General features: G+C 48.2%; 1 long non-coding RNA gene across 1 annotated transcript in view; it reads left to right on the plus strand.

The window, feature by feature from the left end:
• Positions 1-16,082, plus strand: part of LOC143474799 (uncharacterized) — a 78,050-nt gene that overhangs the window by 23,426 nt on the left and 38,542 nt on the right. Inside the window, exon 2 of the long non-coding RNA XR_013120858.1 lies at positions 1,292-1,368. This is a non-coding gene — a long non-coding RNA (uncharacterized LOC143474799). The remainder of the gene's footprint in view (positions 1-1,291; positions 1,369-16,082) is intronic.

The following is a 16,082-nucleotide window of genomic DNA, read 5'->3' on the forward strand; positions in this document are numbered from 1 at the left end:
GAGGGGGGGGGGTGGTTTGAAGAGAGACACAGAGAGAGATATCAATTTGGATTTATCAGTCAGAGACGCCTAAAGAACTGAGCCAGATAAATACCTCCACTAAGACTGATATGGAAGATAAGACTCTAATCCCACAAATGAGATTGTCTTATGCTGATTGAAACAAGTAAACGCCACTCCGAAAATGGCTGCATTTGCGAGCTCCGTTCTCTTTTCCATGTGTAATGAATTTTAATATATCTCAAGTTCCTCTGCTTGCCAATCGTCGTTTTGCAAATGACATTAACCTTAGGTCCCAGGCAGGTGCCACAGCCGGAGCCTCGACAAACTTTCCTCACGACCTGACAGCGCAGCGTCACCCAAAATAAAACTCTTCCCCGTAGTGCAGTTGGAGACAGCAGCCATGACTAAGCTCACACTCCCCCGTAGTTATAGCAGACTCGGAATCAAAAAACTCCCATCTGCCCTGCAGTAGCTTCCGCCATCCTCGGTTACAGTGGAGTCCAGCTTTTTGGTCTGCATGCAACATGTATGGGCTCAGGGAGATTGGAACACCCCCCCCCCTCTCTGTCTCACATTCCAAGAGCACTGAGTAAATCTATTTATATTTCAGTTGCTATACTTAGCCTGTGCCTAATACTTCTACCATAGGAAAGGTGCTTATTTCACTTATGTTCCTATAGGGAGATTTGGTAAAAGTTCTATACCAGACGTTCCCAGCTGCCTGTCAACCAATTATATACCCACCCACATAAACAGCTCAATGTGCAGTATGCTTTAAACCTAGAATATAATGTTCTAGTGCATCAGTATAGAACCTGAAATTAGCACTGAAATGAGCTCGGCCTTCACCCACTCCCCTGGCTTTATTTACACCTCCACACTAGTTCCACCTTCCGTCGCCGTAGCTCATCGACACGTTGACAGCCCATGATCTAATTACCAATGATCGGTAACGAGCAGTGACCGTAAATATTCAAATGAGCCGTCTTTTGCCTTGCCGCTAAGAAGCCGGTGATTTGTTCCTATAGCTCCGGAGCCATCCCATACTGCGTGAGTGCCCGGTGGTCCCGCAATTCACGGCCTCCAATCTGCGGAGCTCCATTTTCGACAAAGTGCTCCATTTACCGTTGTGCGTTTAGTGCGGTGCGTTATGAGGCACCCCATCCTTTGCCTCCGGATTACGCACTCAATCATCAACATCAGTGTCAGTTAAATAGTTGTTTTATGGTGATCTTAATTGAACTGCTTCCACCACACAACAATTTAAGGCCCCGTTCATCTATTACAGGAGAGAATGCGGGGAGCACCGCGGCATATATGCCTACAAATCAGAACAAACAGTGTACCGCGAAACTCCACGGAGAGGTGAGCGTCATCGTTACATTGCCAGATCATTATAATCATTCAGACATTGTGTTGTGTCTTCAGCCATGTGTGGTAAATGTCTCGATACGCAGACACAGGCAGGGTTGAAATGTGGAAGACTTGTCATGAATCCATCCTTACCCTGCGCAATTTCAAGCCACAGCTATTCTTCTCAATCCTACAGGCCGGTAACTTTTTAACTTGGCTTTCTTTATTCTTTTATTTTGTGCGTCTGTCTTCATTTGAGGGATCAAAAAGCCCCATGTGGAAAACGTAACTCTGGAAGTAAAAGTTGTAGTCAAATTTATAAACATATTAACTCAAGCCTTGATTATTTACCGAATACTTGAATAGTTCATTACCTCATTAGCGTGCCAAACGGTGTCTCACCACTTGGGCGTCATCTTTTCTCTCACATCTCTTCAAATCGTGTTTAACAAATAAAATATTTTGCTTTTTTGCATATTCTTTCACTATCATCCAGGGAAGGATACTTTTCCAGGCTGCTGTACTTTAACAAGTTTGCTGCACTTGAGTATTTTATCATCGCTTTTGCCTTTTTTTTTGGTCGACGTGCTAAAATGATAGTAGTAATAGCCTTTTTATTTCATTGTCCCTTTAATTCCTTCTTTATCTCTGCGGAGCTTAATAAAGCCTTTCTGACTTGCTGTCGAGAACTAAAACAAACAAAGCTTGCCGGACCTGATGGAGCGGTCCAATTTGGGCCCATCTTAATGGAATCTGTAATAAGCGTTGGGCTGGGCAACGATGGAACGCAACTGTATCTCTCGATAACACTCCGAGCTCTGAGCTGTCGTGACCCAGTCTGATGTATCTGCCCTGATGGGGTCTGACTCCGCTTAGAGACTCGAGGACAGGGTAGCTGGACCAGGTAAACAGCGGCTGGGTTTGTCCACCCTTTCGCGCGAATTCCAAACCTGTACGTTGGCCAGTTTCATAAATCAGTTGTAAAACTTAAATGGCCGTCATTAACCACCTTGTATCTGTGGTCCATCTAGCTGTATCTAAATTGGTTTTATATATTTAAGAAGCAAAGTAATTTCTAGTGCAGGATTATACTTAACTAGTTTTGTTTGGCTATTTAAAACTCTGGACCTAGTTTCAGTCTAGCCTGTCTGAAAATAACTTATGCATAGGGGAGGGGTGGGGCAGGCATGTGTAAAAACAAGAGTTTCTTCTACTTTCAAGACTTATGTTTAGCTGACCCGCTCATTCTTCCTGCTCCCAGTCCATGGTGACAGTTTGATACTGTCACTTCCTTGTATTTCCCTATGCACTACTGAGTAAACTAAGTTTAATTTCACGGGCACCTGTTCCGGCATGTTTGGATGGGAGAAACAGGCAGATGAGAGAGCTTATATAACCACTGGGGGCCAGCCAGAAAATCCTAGGAAGCAGAAAATGTCCTGCACAAGCCTGTTCGCAAGGCCCGGGCTTTGATTGCATGTTTGCGGTATAATACACGGTGTTGGTGCTGCGCACAGTCCAGGAAGTGGAGGAGGTCGGCAAGTCGGTCAAGTATCTGTTCACCGTCCTGGGCTGTTTAATGTACAGACCTACACCAGAAGATAAAGCAAACAGAAGTACAGCCGTGTTCTTGCTGGCTGATTTACTTTCTTGCTCTCCAGGGAAAGTGTGAATGTAGAATGGTAACATGCGTGGATGTACGAGCGTGTTTCTGTGTGTGTGTGGAGGAGGTTAAACAACGTGGAAAAAGATGAAAGAGAAACGAATAGTGCTTGCGTGTGTCTCGGCCCTGAGTGTACTTTTATTCCTTACTAGAATGAGAAATCTGATGCCACCATTACTTCATCAGTCCAACCATAGCAAGGCCTACGCGCCCATATGCAGGCTGAGTAAGCTTTTAGCCCCCTGAGTAACGAAAGAGATGAGATGATAATGAATTTTGCCGCTCAGGACTTTACGAGTTGGACCGTTAAATAACAGGTGGCGGCCAGTAACGTGCTTTTGTTTGTTTACATTGGTTTAAAACTGCTTACTGGTGCCATGAAAGGCACCGAGCCAGTGATCATGTAGGAGCCAGTTGAGCCATTTAGCTTTTCACATCCGTGACGATCAGCACGTCGGTTGTCATGTACAGTTATCGTAAACACCTCAACACGACTCCGCTTGCTGCTCTCGCGGGTTCTCCCCAGGCTCGGTCTCCCACTCGCCGACACCAGGAAGCGTCGTTTACGCTAAGCTAACTCCGCTAGCTCGTCTCCTCAGGCCGCCGCCTGTGACGTCTTTCGCGCCTCCCCTCCTCCCTTCATCTTCTCTATTTCTCTGGCTGGCATACGCTCAGTTAGTCACTGCAGATGTTGCAGTAATGATGCAGAAGACTCGCACACAATCAGACAGAATGGGAGAGTGAGCCAGGCGAAATTAGTCAAAATTACTTTGTCATTAGCCCCCTCATTGCTCCTGTAAGTAGTCTGTGTTTCCCCACAATTAGGCGAGAGGCACGCATGTGGAGTAATGTTGCACACACCCCCCCCCCCTTCCTCACACAACCCCCCCCACCCCCACCCACCACCCCGCCTCAACCTTGTGACTTTTGCTGATGTTGAAAATGACTCCATCAACAGACGTGTTCTACCGTTGAGAAAGCGCTATTTCTTTTTTACTTTCTCCCTTCCCCCCCCCCCCCCCCCCCCCCCCCCTTTTCTCTCTGCTTAGTTAGTCACAGAGGACGCTAATTGCTGAATAGGCAAGATGTCACTGAGATGACGCACAGCTGAGCACCAAATACGCTCGTTCTCCCTCTCCCTGCTCCCTACCTCGTCAAGTCTACTGGGAGCTAATTATTGAGTAGTGGCTGATTAGCGATGTTCACACCCCCCCCCCCCCCCCCACCCTCCTTTTTAAAGATTATATTATTATTATTTTATTTGTATCAGACTCTCTACTTTGTGCTGAGCTGACCAGTGTCTGAAGAGGCTTTGGACATCTTTGCCAACTTGAAATATTGAAACATCAGCGTGCAAACATATATGTTGGTCATTATGCATATTACTCTGTACATTTTTAGCCTTGCATTAACACCCTGTGTAAGTTTGCACTGTAAATGGTTTTTTTCCATTTGTTCTGCCCCATAGTGGAAATGAGTGCATCACATTTAATGTGTGAACAAACTTAACAAATTAAATGCAGTCTTCAGTATAAGTTATGCATTAGGTCAGAAAGTTTAAACTCACTTGTTGGAGACATTATACTCTATTCTGTTTCCCAGTGCGAGTTTAAAGCAGGTTGGTGCATATAGGCTGCAAATGGAGACCTGCAATCCTAGATTAGTTCTTCAAAAACTTTTCCACCGTATCTATGACAGACGTTTATTTTTAGATACAGTACACCTGTAGTGTTTAAAATATTTTGGTTAATAGACTGAATAAGCATAGGGTTTCATCCTAATAAGAATGAACAGTAACCATGGAAACCAGCAAACGTAAACCATCGAAGGATCAGTGAGTGGTCCGATAAAAGAAGAACATCAAACAAATGGATAAAAATCAAAGCCTTGAGCAGAAAGCATTGGCTCCAATCACAGTCACCCAACACATTATCCATCATATCTTGCTTCAAACCGAGAAGTTTACATATATGGCATTTACTCTTATCTGGAGCAACATACATATTTATTGGTATGTTGGTGTATGTGTGTGTGTTCCTGGGACTCAAGCCCATGACTTTGGTGTTATTAGAACCATGTTTTACTTGCACTACAGGCCAGATGTCACCAGCGATGCCGCAGATCGCCCCCTAGTGGACACACCCATCAACATCTCTGTCAAGGCAGTTCTCGTTTGTCACGCTCCCCCATATAGATGCTCCGAATGTCCGAAACCGCGAGGTTCTGAAGTGTAACGGAGACTCTTCCTGCCGTGCCGGAACGGAGCGCTTCCTGTGCTGGAGAGGCCAGATCGCTTTACGCGGGGAACGGGGGGGAGGGAGAGAGGGGAAGGGGGTTACGGTGGCAGTGGTATAGGCCCCAGCTCTCCAGGGCATTCTGCTGTGTATGCACGCTCACACCCTGATGTCATAGCCGATGGCGTGTAATGCAACCATTTCGCCAAATACCCGAAATAGGCAGCCGAAGTGCTGATACATGTCATCTGATGCTCTCAACATCCAGACATAATTAAGATGCTACTCAGATATAGCTCAGCTGTGATCTGCTAACAATACAGCGCCTCAGATTTTCTCTGTAAATCTTTGTATAAATAGGCCTTTTAGTCAATTGTCATGTGGATTTCACTCCATTTCATTTAAAGAATAATGGTATTAGCAGTTGATGGCAGCCGTATTAACAGTACTGACAGAAGATATATATATATTTTTAAATGCGTGAACTAATTGTTATTTTTAGCACATTTATGAGGTATGACCTACAGTGGAACTCTTTTTGGCTCTGATTGTCAGCCTGGCGGTGTAATAATTAGCTTTGCTTTAGAGCGACATTGGTTGCCGTAACGACCTCCTTCACACTGGCAACGTTTCCTCACACCCGAGGCTGCGGGCGCGAGCAAGCGCGTAACATGTCCTTTTTTAACCCCGGTGTTACGTCTAAGCATCAGGGGTATAAGCCTCACGTAGCTTTCTGTCCCCTTCAAAAATAACTTCCATTTCGCCGGCTAGCAAGGATAGTAAGGATCTCGCTCATTCAGCTAAAGCAATTTTGTGCCATGCTGTTCCGGGGGGGGGAGGTAAACTTGTGCGCGTCATCCCAAAAATATCCCTCCCTGACGTCACGGCTCGGGGCGTGGGTGGGTGGGTGGGTGGGCGCAGCGGCGGGGCCCCGCGCCAGCTGGCATGCCCGCGCGTGGGTGCACGTGTGTGCCGCACCACAGGCCTGTGCCAGGCCCTCGCAGCGAGGGATCTGTGCCACAGAGCGGCCACTTTGCAAATAAAAAGGCACGCGGCGAGGTGGGGCGTGGCGAGCAGACGCGGGGGCGGGGGCGGGGTTGGCCGGCCGCCACTGCGCCGGTCTCTTCCGCCCGCGCACGTGTCTGGCCTCCGCGCCGTTGTCATGACGGTGCTAGATAGGTCAGGAGTTCGCCTGCTGATGCGTGATGTAATGGAGACTCTTACTTTACCCCACAAGTCCAGGCAGAGGACTTAAGAAGGGCAGTGTGTGTGTGTGTGTGTGTGGGTGTCCTCACGTGTGCATCCATGGGTGGTGCTTTGTGAATGCAGTTCCTAAGAATAGTTGTGATCGTCGGCCACTGTCTCCTCCGCTCCCCTGCTATTTTTAATTCATTGACCACAGATGCGGCTGCCTCCTTAAGATCAGCTCAGCCCTCCCCCCTCTCTCCTGCGAGCCAAACAGCGCCTCCATTATTATTGTACGGAAATCAAATTTGCAGAGAGTTTTTCATCTTCCCCTGGCTTTCGACTGACGCGCGGTAGCAGCCACCGCGACGCCCGCCTTCCAAGGCGGCCTATATTTAGTTTTCCCACATGTGCGTGCATTGATAGCGGCACGCGTGTGCATGTGTTTATTAGCCGAGGCGGGGGATTTCACTCTACGGCAGGCGGCCGAAGCAGCGCTCTCCCGTGCCTGCCGAAGACTCACAGCTGCATCGCTTCCCCGGTGGGGCTGTTTATCTCCATGGTGACCAGGGAAGCAGCGCGAGCTGGCTGCAGACCGGGCAGCGGTCCGACCCTAAACCCCCCCACTTCCTCTGCCCCCCCCCATGTCGAAATAGCATTGAGAAACACAGATAATGAAAGGCAATCTTTTACTGCTGTCTTCCTCTGTCTCCCTTTCAGGTTTAATTAATTTGCTGGAGATCAGTTCAATTTCTAATTAATGCAGCGGTCGAATCCGAAATGCAAATTAGGGCTCGTATTGCTGTGCATTCCTGAGATGACAAATATTGTGTGTGGCTCACAAAGGGGGCTGGCAGATCTCGAGGTCACCATGTCCACACCCTGTGTGATGACTTAATGGGCTGGGCCGTCACTTATTTAAGCTCTAATATCAAACAGATTTTTGAATTATCTAGGCAAACTTTGTGTAGTTGGTGTTTTTGAGATTCACGGTTGTATTCGTGTATTAACCACGATTGTATCCACAGGCCAAATGCGCATTTTCTGCGATCGTTGAGAGAAATCTTGCAGAATATAATATTCAGCAGACATGCGGTGTTCCCCTTGGCTCCTGCCGGTGTGTATCTTGTGAGTGTGGCACATCGATTGCTTTAGCACGTATTCACGCGGCTCGTCAGTGTCGTATCGGGGCTTAAACCCCAGATCCGAGCCGAGCCCCTTCACTTACGTCCTTTTCAGCTCATCTGATCCGAGTGCAGGAACACGCCTCTCCAGGCTCCGGCTCTTCTTAGACAGATCAGCCCAGCTAATGGAAGTGCTTCCTGAATCATCGTGAGCGGAAGCTCCGAGTACTCGACAAGCACATCTACGTCCGGAATAACGCGGAGCCAGCACAGACTGGTGGCATTTGCCCGGGAACGCTGGCAAGAAAACAGACTTGAGTGACAAGGGGTGACATCCATCCCCGCGCATGACTTCACATGTGACACGAGCCCGTGAGATGCTTATCACCCAGGGAGGGGGCCGGTGGGGGGGGGGGGGGGGGGGGGATGCAAGTGCAAAGACACGCCCCACGACTCCCCCCATCCGCCCCTCCTGTCCCATCACCACCTCACAGACAGGGGGCCAGCTGCCAGGCAGTAACACAGCTGCAACGGCCAGTGGGAAAGCAATGGCCGTGGCTGATTGGAGGACCCCAGCGTGTGGGTGACGGGGATGAGGGGTGTGAGCTCCCCTGAGGGGGCGTGGCCGGGGGCGGGGCGTAACCTGACAACCCGGTGTCATATGGCTCCCAGATGTACATCTATATCTTTTTTTTTTTCTAATTTTTTTTTTTTACCAACTCGGAACTGGAGAACTTTTATTGACTGCGACTTTCCAGCTCCCAGAATGCGTCCAGTACCTCTATTTACCTTTTAGATGATGATATTTAGACTTATTGATTTCTGATCATATAAATGTAAGAATGATGTCATTACATCCCGCTGCCAGTGTGCAGCGTGATAGTTGATGAGTGTTGTGGCAGCAGAAGTCGAGGAAATTGATTAGCTGTGATGATTTTAAAGGGACCTTCGCTATGAGCTTGGCACTCGGAGGTGCTGTGCTTGAAGCATCGTGAAATATTTACGGCCACCATAATTTTGAGGTGGCCATATTACAGTCATTTCAAGGGAACTAAATGGAGAACCACAGAACATAATGCATTCTTATGACTCTGAACTCCTTTATGCATGCTTTTCCTCGTTTTCTATTATGTCACTCATAAACGCCGGTCGTTAAGCCAGAGGATCATTTCATATCGTCTCTGGTTGGAACGAACGCCTCTCACGAGCGTCGCCGTATTTCCTGAACGTGCATTTTGCGCCACGCATTGTGAATCCGTTGAACAATACACAATGGCCAGGCGTCCGTGCTAGCCTGCGCCCGCAATGTGCCGGGCACGTGCCAGGACCCCGCAGGAAGCCTCGCACGGTCCGCGCCCGCCGTTAGCCTGTCTTTAAAAAGAAGCGTTTGAGGAAATGGGAAGAGCGAGCGTGTCGAGTCTGAAGGACGGAAATAAATATTACAGGTGTGGACTTAGCGTTGTGGAGCTAACTTGCAGTGCCAGATCAACAACTTTGATTGATGCTGTGTGATACATCAGCGGGACATGTACTGCGTAGGACACTACACCACTAAAGTGACCCTTTATAGAAATGGTGTGCTTGGCTGTTTTTGTCAAAGTCTCTTTATCAAAGAGACAATGGAGGGCCTAGCAGGGGGGGAAGAAAGGTATTCATATTTCATATGAGAAACAGGCCTGGTGGAATAAATTTGAGCTGCACAGCAGCACGCTTACAACGGAAACCTGTACTAAATGTTTAATATCCATTTTACATAAGCCAACACATTTTAATTAGCATCGTAATACAAGGGAATTATATCTGACTATTATCGACCACCTGAGAGCTTTGTCAGAGTAACGAAAGAAACGGCGGGAGAACAGGGTAATCGTGCAGATCATCAGGGGATAAAAAGGACTACAGACCCCCCCCCTCTCTCTCTCTCTCTCTCTCTCTCTCTCTCTCTCTCTCTCTCACCCTTTGGTTGCTCCTCACACCACACCAATCTGTCGCTGGTGAGTCACGGGTACTCACCTCCTGCCTGCCGGCGGCTGCCAATCTGGACGCAAAGGGAGTGGGGCGGGGCAGGGCGGGACTTTGTAGCATGCGGGCACCGGAGGGGAGCCTTTTCTCACCTGCTCACTGCATCCACACAACATTAGGCAGAGGAGAAACACATCACTGCAGACATTTCCCAAGCTCCGCCCTTCCCTGCAAGCACAGTGCGTCATTGGCGCCGGCGTTGGGTAGCTCAAGCCTTGGCCAATGAGGACCAGCTCAGCATGTGCCGTGCCGGAAGGAGCCGAGCCGCGAGCCGCCCCCCACCGAAACACCATGGTTTATACTCCGCTTTTGATGGATATTTAAAGCAGTCTTTGTTGCATATATCGACGCTGTTAATTCCTCCTCGTCTACGTTGACATCTTGTTTTTCCAAACACAATAGAGCTGCAGGCCATCCAGCCATGGGCGCCGGCTTCGGCTGGTTCTGCGTTCAGCTGGGCCCCAGTGCACTCTGGAGATTTGGCCCAGCTTCCCCACCGATGGAGATCCAGATGACGGTGGGCCAGCTCCTCCATCGCCTGCTCTGCTTGTGACCAGCGTTGAGCTGCGAAGAGCGCTCCTTAAACCTTCCTATGAAAAGCCATCAAAGCCTTAAGATTGCGGAGGGTTTATGTAATGCTAAAACGGTTATTAGGGGGAGAAGCTGCCACCCTGGTCCTGATGAACTGGATCAATCTGAGTGTAAAGCTAATAAGAACGTTAGCAGTACCACAGGGACACCGGAAGATTGTCGTCTGTGCTGTGAAGCATGGTGGTGGGTACTTTGTGTTATGTGACACCGTGATGGTATGCACTTCTTTAACTCACACAGTCTGTTAATGTTCAGGGAGAAAAGGCCTTAATGAACACTGTTCTGGAGACCATATAATGGCAGCAGTATTAATTGCTTTTTGTCAGGCGCTTTGTTCTCACGGGGAAAGATGGAGCGTGCACATACAGACGGAGTCCTGCTGGTCATTACGGAGCTTCTGCTACTGCGAGACACGTACCAGTGCAGCAACGCCAGCGGACCTTGAGGCAAAAGCTACAAACGTATAGTCAGATGATGGTGGTATTTTGAGGCTCAGTAAAACACAACCATTATGGGAAGTTAGGACCGAAAGCAACTCGCAAGCCGAAGTGGACGAAATCAATAACCAGATGACGTGATGTAAAAAGTACAGTGAGGGACTGAGCAACATCTCATGTCATTTCCAAGGAACTGATTAGCACAGTGAGAAACGCAGGCCATACTCCTCTTGAGGCAGGTTCTTTAAGAGAGTTGGGGTATTTCTTTCTGCTTTCTATTTCTGATTTTTCCATTTTAAAAGATTTAATGAGAGGCACTGCCACAGTGTCATGTTCAGAGCTGTCGTGTTGGGGAAATGGGAAAGAAAGAAAAAAAAAACGAAGCTTTTTTTGTTGTTTTTGTTCATGACTCACATGGTGCAGGCTGGCCTTTCTTAGATATTGGTATCTCCTGCATTGAAACCTACATAAGGCAGAGTTGCAGAGCTGAGGATCCAGCCCTTTTTGCGAGACCCAGAAGAACGCAGCAGACTACAATGGGGAAACCCCCTGCACCTCCCCATAACCTTTGACCTGAGCCAGACACAGGACCGGAGAGAAGAAATAAGACCAGTAGAATATTAGTTCCCTTGTCAACAAGTATTTTGTGCTCTGCCACCTCAGTTCGGAGCCATCGGATATATCGACTGGGCACTGTCAACAGTTATCCAGACAAGCATCGACCTCGGGTGTTTGGGAAGTATTCTCTCTCTCAGTCACCATCATTTTCCCGCCTCCCTTCTCACCTCTGCAGGCTTCCGCCGACTTTTCCCAAATAATCTTCAGATACCAGCAGAGAGGGTTTATTGTATCCGTCACACACACAAGCCGATGTTCCTCCGCTTATTTCCTTCCTGCCCATTGTGTCTCGCCATTCTGTCATGTGACTTCATGGAGCTCTGTGATTGGTGATGTGAGACTGGCATAAAGAAACCTGTCAGCTGTAAGGCCTGATGGTAGGACTTAGCTCGCTAAAGGATTTAGCTAATGTAAACTACAGCTTGGAGGACAGTCTGTCTTTCTGTTGTGATAAAACATTTTTCGAAGGAACGCTTTTCATAATTGAAAGTGACGGAGAGCAGCGGTTACCGGAACGGGCCGCTCTCTCTCAGGTCCTCCTGACCGACGTGCCGCGTCTCTCCCCAATGCCTCATGCTGGACGTTTCATCTCGTGAATTCTTCATATGCGTGCGGCGCTTTTCAGACGAGCCGGTTACCAGCGAGCTCGTCCGTGAGCTCCGTTTGACGCATAAGGCCGGTAAAAAAAAAAGTGATGTCCTCGTGCAGTGTGACGTTTTCGTGCAGTGTGACATCCTCGTGCAGTGTGACTGCACTGGCTCTGGAGACTCTCTTAGCACGAGTCTTACTGAACAGCCTTCCTGGCTCCATGATGATGTATAGCGCTGGGCTTCTGGGGCGGACGAGCGCTTGGGGGTGGGAAGGAGCCCGTCGAAGAGTTAAAGGCGCACTCCTCCCTGAAAAACAGACTCCGCCTCCTCCCTCTCGCCCTCTGTCTCTCTCTCCCTTTCTCTCTCTCTCTCCAAAGCCAGAGTCGGGAAAGGTGTCACTCAGTATGTGTCACCCCCTTAGTCAAAGCCCACTCAAGCACTGCTGAGCCTAGTGGTTAGCAGGTTGTTGGATCACGGGTGTGTGTTGGGGAAGCAGGTACAGAGCTGCTCTTTGGAAGTCGTGTTATGCTACAGGCGGAGGAAACTGCTCTTTGTTGCCTGGTTGGAAGTGCGCAAATCTATTAATTAATTTTTTTCCCCTGTTTTTGAAATACTTTTATCTGACTTGAAGAAAATAGGGACAGTGCAGAAATTAAGAAATTTTCATTTTTTTAACCTATGAAACATTTTTTTTTCTTTTGTGCTAAATGTTAATTTTATGGTTTGAGATCAGGGAAGCTCTACTGCGTCACAGCCATGAAGTCACTTCCCTGAGGGTGCTAAACTAATTCTGTATTTCTCTATTGCTGCAGTTTTAACGATATGCGTGATTAGGTATTCATCAGGACAAGCAAACCATTTTTCTCTTATTTATTTTTGGTAGTTTTCCTCTTCATTCTGATTTTATTTATTTTTATGTGAAAATGTGGTTCTTAAAATGCTTTTTAATCACCTTCTGGGACACCACGTTCCAGTTATCTACACTGACACGTACTGAGAGAAGCATTTTTTCAGTAGATGTTGTATATTGGAAGCCTTCTAATATTGCGTAATCTGGTAGACCCTGGCTACATGCGTATGGTTCAAGATGGTTTATAGTGGACCAAGCCCACCTAAAGCTTCTATTGTTTTTGGGCCTCATTAGGGCGAAGCAGGAGTCATTTCTGAAAGTGCCCTGGCAATGCTTTTGGAGGTCATCTCAGTAGCTGCTGACTCGTTGACTTCCTGACCCTCGCCAGGGTGTGTTTGACCTGTGCAACGAACCAGCAGGTCAACAAAACAGTCCTGCAGCGATGATCAACCTGCCACTCTGACCCGTCCTCGCCCCCACCGCATGCCACGTCCGCCGCCGACCTGCAGGGTCAAAAGGACGTGGCCGGCTATTAAGCGTCCTGAATGCATGTGTGAAGTCGTCCACGCTTTCAGCCACATGCACCCCCCCCCCCCCCCCCAAACGTGCGTCCGTTACGTTCCCTGGGATTACAGTGAAAGCTCGTAATTAGCATGAAAGGCTGCTGCGGGGGGACGAGAGGACGATGAATGGAGGCAGAAATGACCCCTGCTATCGCTCCCCCCGCACGCCTCTCGCTTATCAGCCCTCCGCCCGGGGGAATGTTTATGTATTACGCGCGCGGTTGAGAGATGAGCAGTGCCTAAGCTTCCATGTGACAGTTCAATTTGAAATATGCGTTTGATTGTCAGAGACGGTCTCAGCAAAAAAAATAAAAAATAAATAGGGGCGGTTGAGAAAAGGACTTGGGGGACGAACTGAACAGCCCACTTCAGTCTCTTTTTCTCTCTCTCTCTCTCTCTCTTTCTGGCCCCCTCCCTGTCCCCCACTTTTTGATTGCCTCTCGCCTCTACCACTGACTGCTGTTCATCATGGCGTGATGTTCGACCTTATGATTTTTTGAAATGGCGTAATGATGATATATCTCTATCAGCCGGAGTAATTGGGAGCTGTTTTTCTCCCCACCTTCGTACAATTTGCCGGCTAAATGATGGCTGCACAGTTCGTTGCTGCTTGCGGCGCCCTCCGGTGGCTGTCATAGGCAGGGAGTGGGTGGGGCTAGGGGAGGCCACTGTGCTCAAGGGTCCTTCACCTAGTTTAGAGTGGGAGATAGCATTTTGTTCACAATAGGATGAATACCAATCTATCATTGAATATTTAACTTAGCTGTCCTGGTCAGGGCTGCTCGTTTTTGCTTACAGGTAGCTGCTGAATTATTCATGAAGCCGCACGAAAACGTGAAATCATTTTTGTTATATTTATGCGCTGTCCTTTCAGGAGGGATTAGTGGATCTGCGCAGCAGTTTGTCTGCACACAGAATGTCTAGTGCTTTGTTGGTAATATATTATTGTTCGGAGCTCGGAAAAGTCGGCATGTTAGCCTGGCCCACTGACAGAGCTGCTTCTTCAGTATGACACCTCTCTCAATAACTCTCTCACACTCGTTCACACTCACCCTCACTCTCATTCTGTTACTGACCCTCCCCCCACCCTTTCATTATAAACAGGATACTTACCCAGCATAGAATGTGCAGACATTCTTCTCAGAAGATGATGACCAAGTTCTGCTTGTGCCTTGCCACCAGTGGAGTACATATGGAGATAAATCACCATCTTATTAATTAACGTCTTGTGGGCATCCCAGGTATCGATTGCAGCTCTGGCCTCTTCAGGTGAAGGATAATCAGACCACAGCCAAGCCTGCGACACACGGTGTCTTCTAATAAACTGCTACCGCTCAAATGCTATTTTGACAACGAGGTGTGTGTGTGTGTGTGGGTGTGGGTGTGGGTGTGTGTGTGTACGCACGCGCGCGCACATACTGGCCTAACATTTCGTTTTGTATGCTTGCTGGCCAGTGCCTTTGCCTGGCCCGTTTTCGCATGTCTTGCATTGTCCTTGCATCGCTGAGTCTTGAGTTTCATTTTCTGTGGTCAAAAGGAGACGGTGCCTCCGCCCCCGCCCCCTTCTCTGATTAGCATTATCAACACTCTTTAGGCCTTAGCGACCTCAATTAGTTAATTAAGCGTTTCTCCGTCACTTTCTCTGAGGAACTGCGGGGCAGGTGTTTAGATCTAGTTGTGTATCAGTCAGCTGATCACACCTGGGCTCTGGTGTATTGCAAGGACAGAGTCGGGACAGGACTGTTTGGATGTGCTAAGCACATAGGGAAACACAAGCAATTTGTACTTATAATTGAGTTTTAATCCACACTGAATATCTTTCAACCGCATCCGTCAGTGCATTTGAGGTTCACATCATTCCCAAACATTCTCAGCTGGGAACCGTTCTTGTTTGTTTTGACTTTATCAAGGATATGTTCAGAAGTTTTAGTTTTTCTGAGGGAAAAAAAATGTCCCAATTTACCATGAAATACTGTAGCTTGCTGATTATGCCTATCAACAGATCAAAGCAATGTTTGTGGTTTCCTTGAACATCTCATCAAGCAGAAGCCGGTGACAGACGCGCCCGCCTCAGCAGACTTGCCGTAAGTTAGCAGGGGGCGTCGCATTCCCCAGAGCAGGTAACAAGCCCCCATTTAAAGTCTCGACAGGTGCATTATTAAAGATAGACGTGGCCACTTCTGACGGGTGCTCACCTCGCCAGCATGACGGCGTTTTAATATGCACGCCTAGATGCAAAAGGTGTCTCTGTTAAAGAGAAAACTTTTAACATCTGTTTTTCGGGTTTCTTTTATTGAGCAGACATCAGTCCTGGTCGCCATAGCCCAGAGCTACATATCGAGTCACAACACTGGTATTTGTAGATTTAAACAGCTTGACAAGCCGACCCGTTGCCGTTTGAAACCGGGCCTGGTGCTGCCTCTCCCCAGGCACTATGGCTAATTTCTGTTTGCCTTAGCATATGGTTAACGTAGTCACGCCAGTGATCTGCATGAATAATAGCACAGTCCCTCACTTAAAATGGGAACAGTAGCACATTAGGATCACAATAACCTTTCGTGTTTCGTCTCTCAGGAGCTGGGAAACCATACAAGGCACAGAAGCTTTTTTGCCCCTTTTATTTCTTCCCCCACCAGGATTTTGTGTGACGACTGCACAAACTCAGCAGATTCATAAAGACGGCGAGAGCTGCAATTGGTGTTTTGTTGCTAGGAGTGGAAGTCAGACGGAAGCTTAAACGATCGATTGCACGAGGGACCGTGGGCTTGGTGCTGTTCGGTCAGGGCTCGGCCCAGCGTCCCCCGGCAATGGACTCCCCGTCGGAAGTCTGGGAGTTGCTCCACGGCGTG

This window comes from Brachyhypopomus gauderio, chromosome 14 (genome assembly GCF_052324685.1).
Source record: "Brachyhypopomus gauderio isolate BG-103 chromosome 14, BGAUD_0.2, whole genome shotgun sequence".
Lineage (NCBI taxonomy): Eukaryota > Metazoa > Chordata > Actinopteri > Gymnotiformes > Hypopomidae > Brachyhypopomus > Brachyhypopomus gauderio.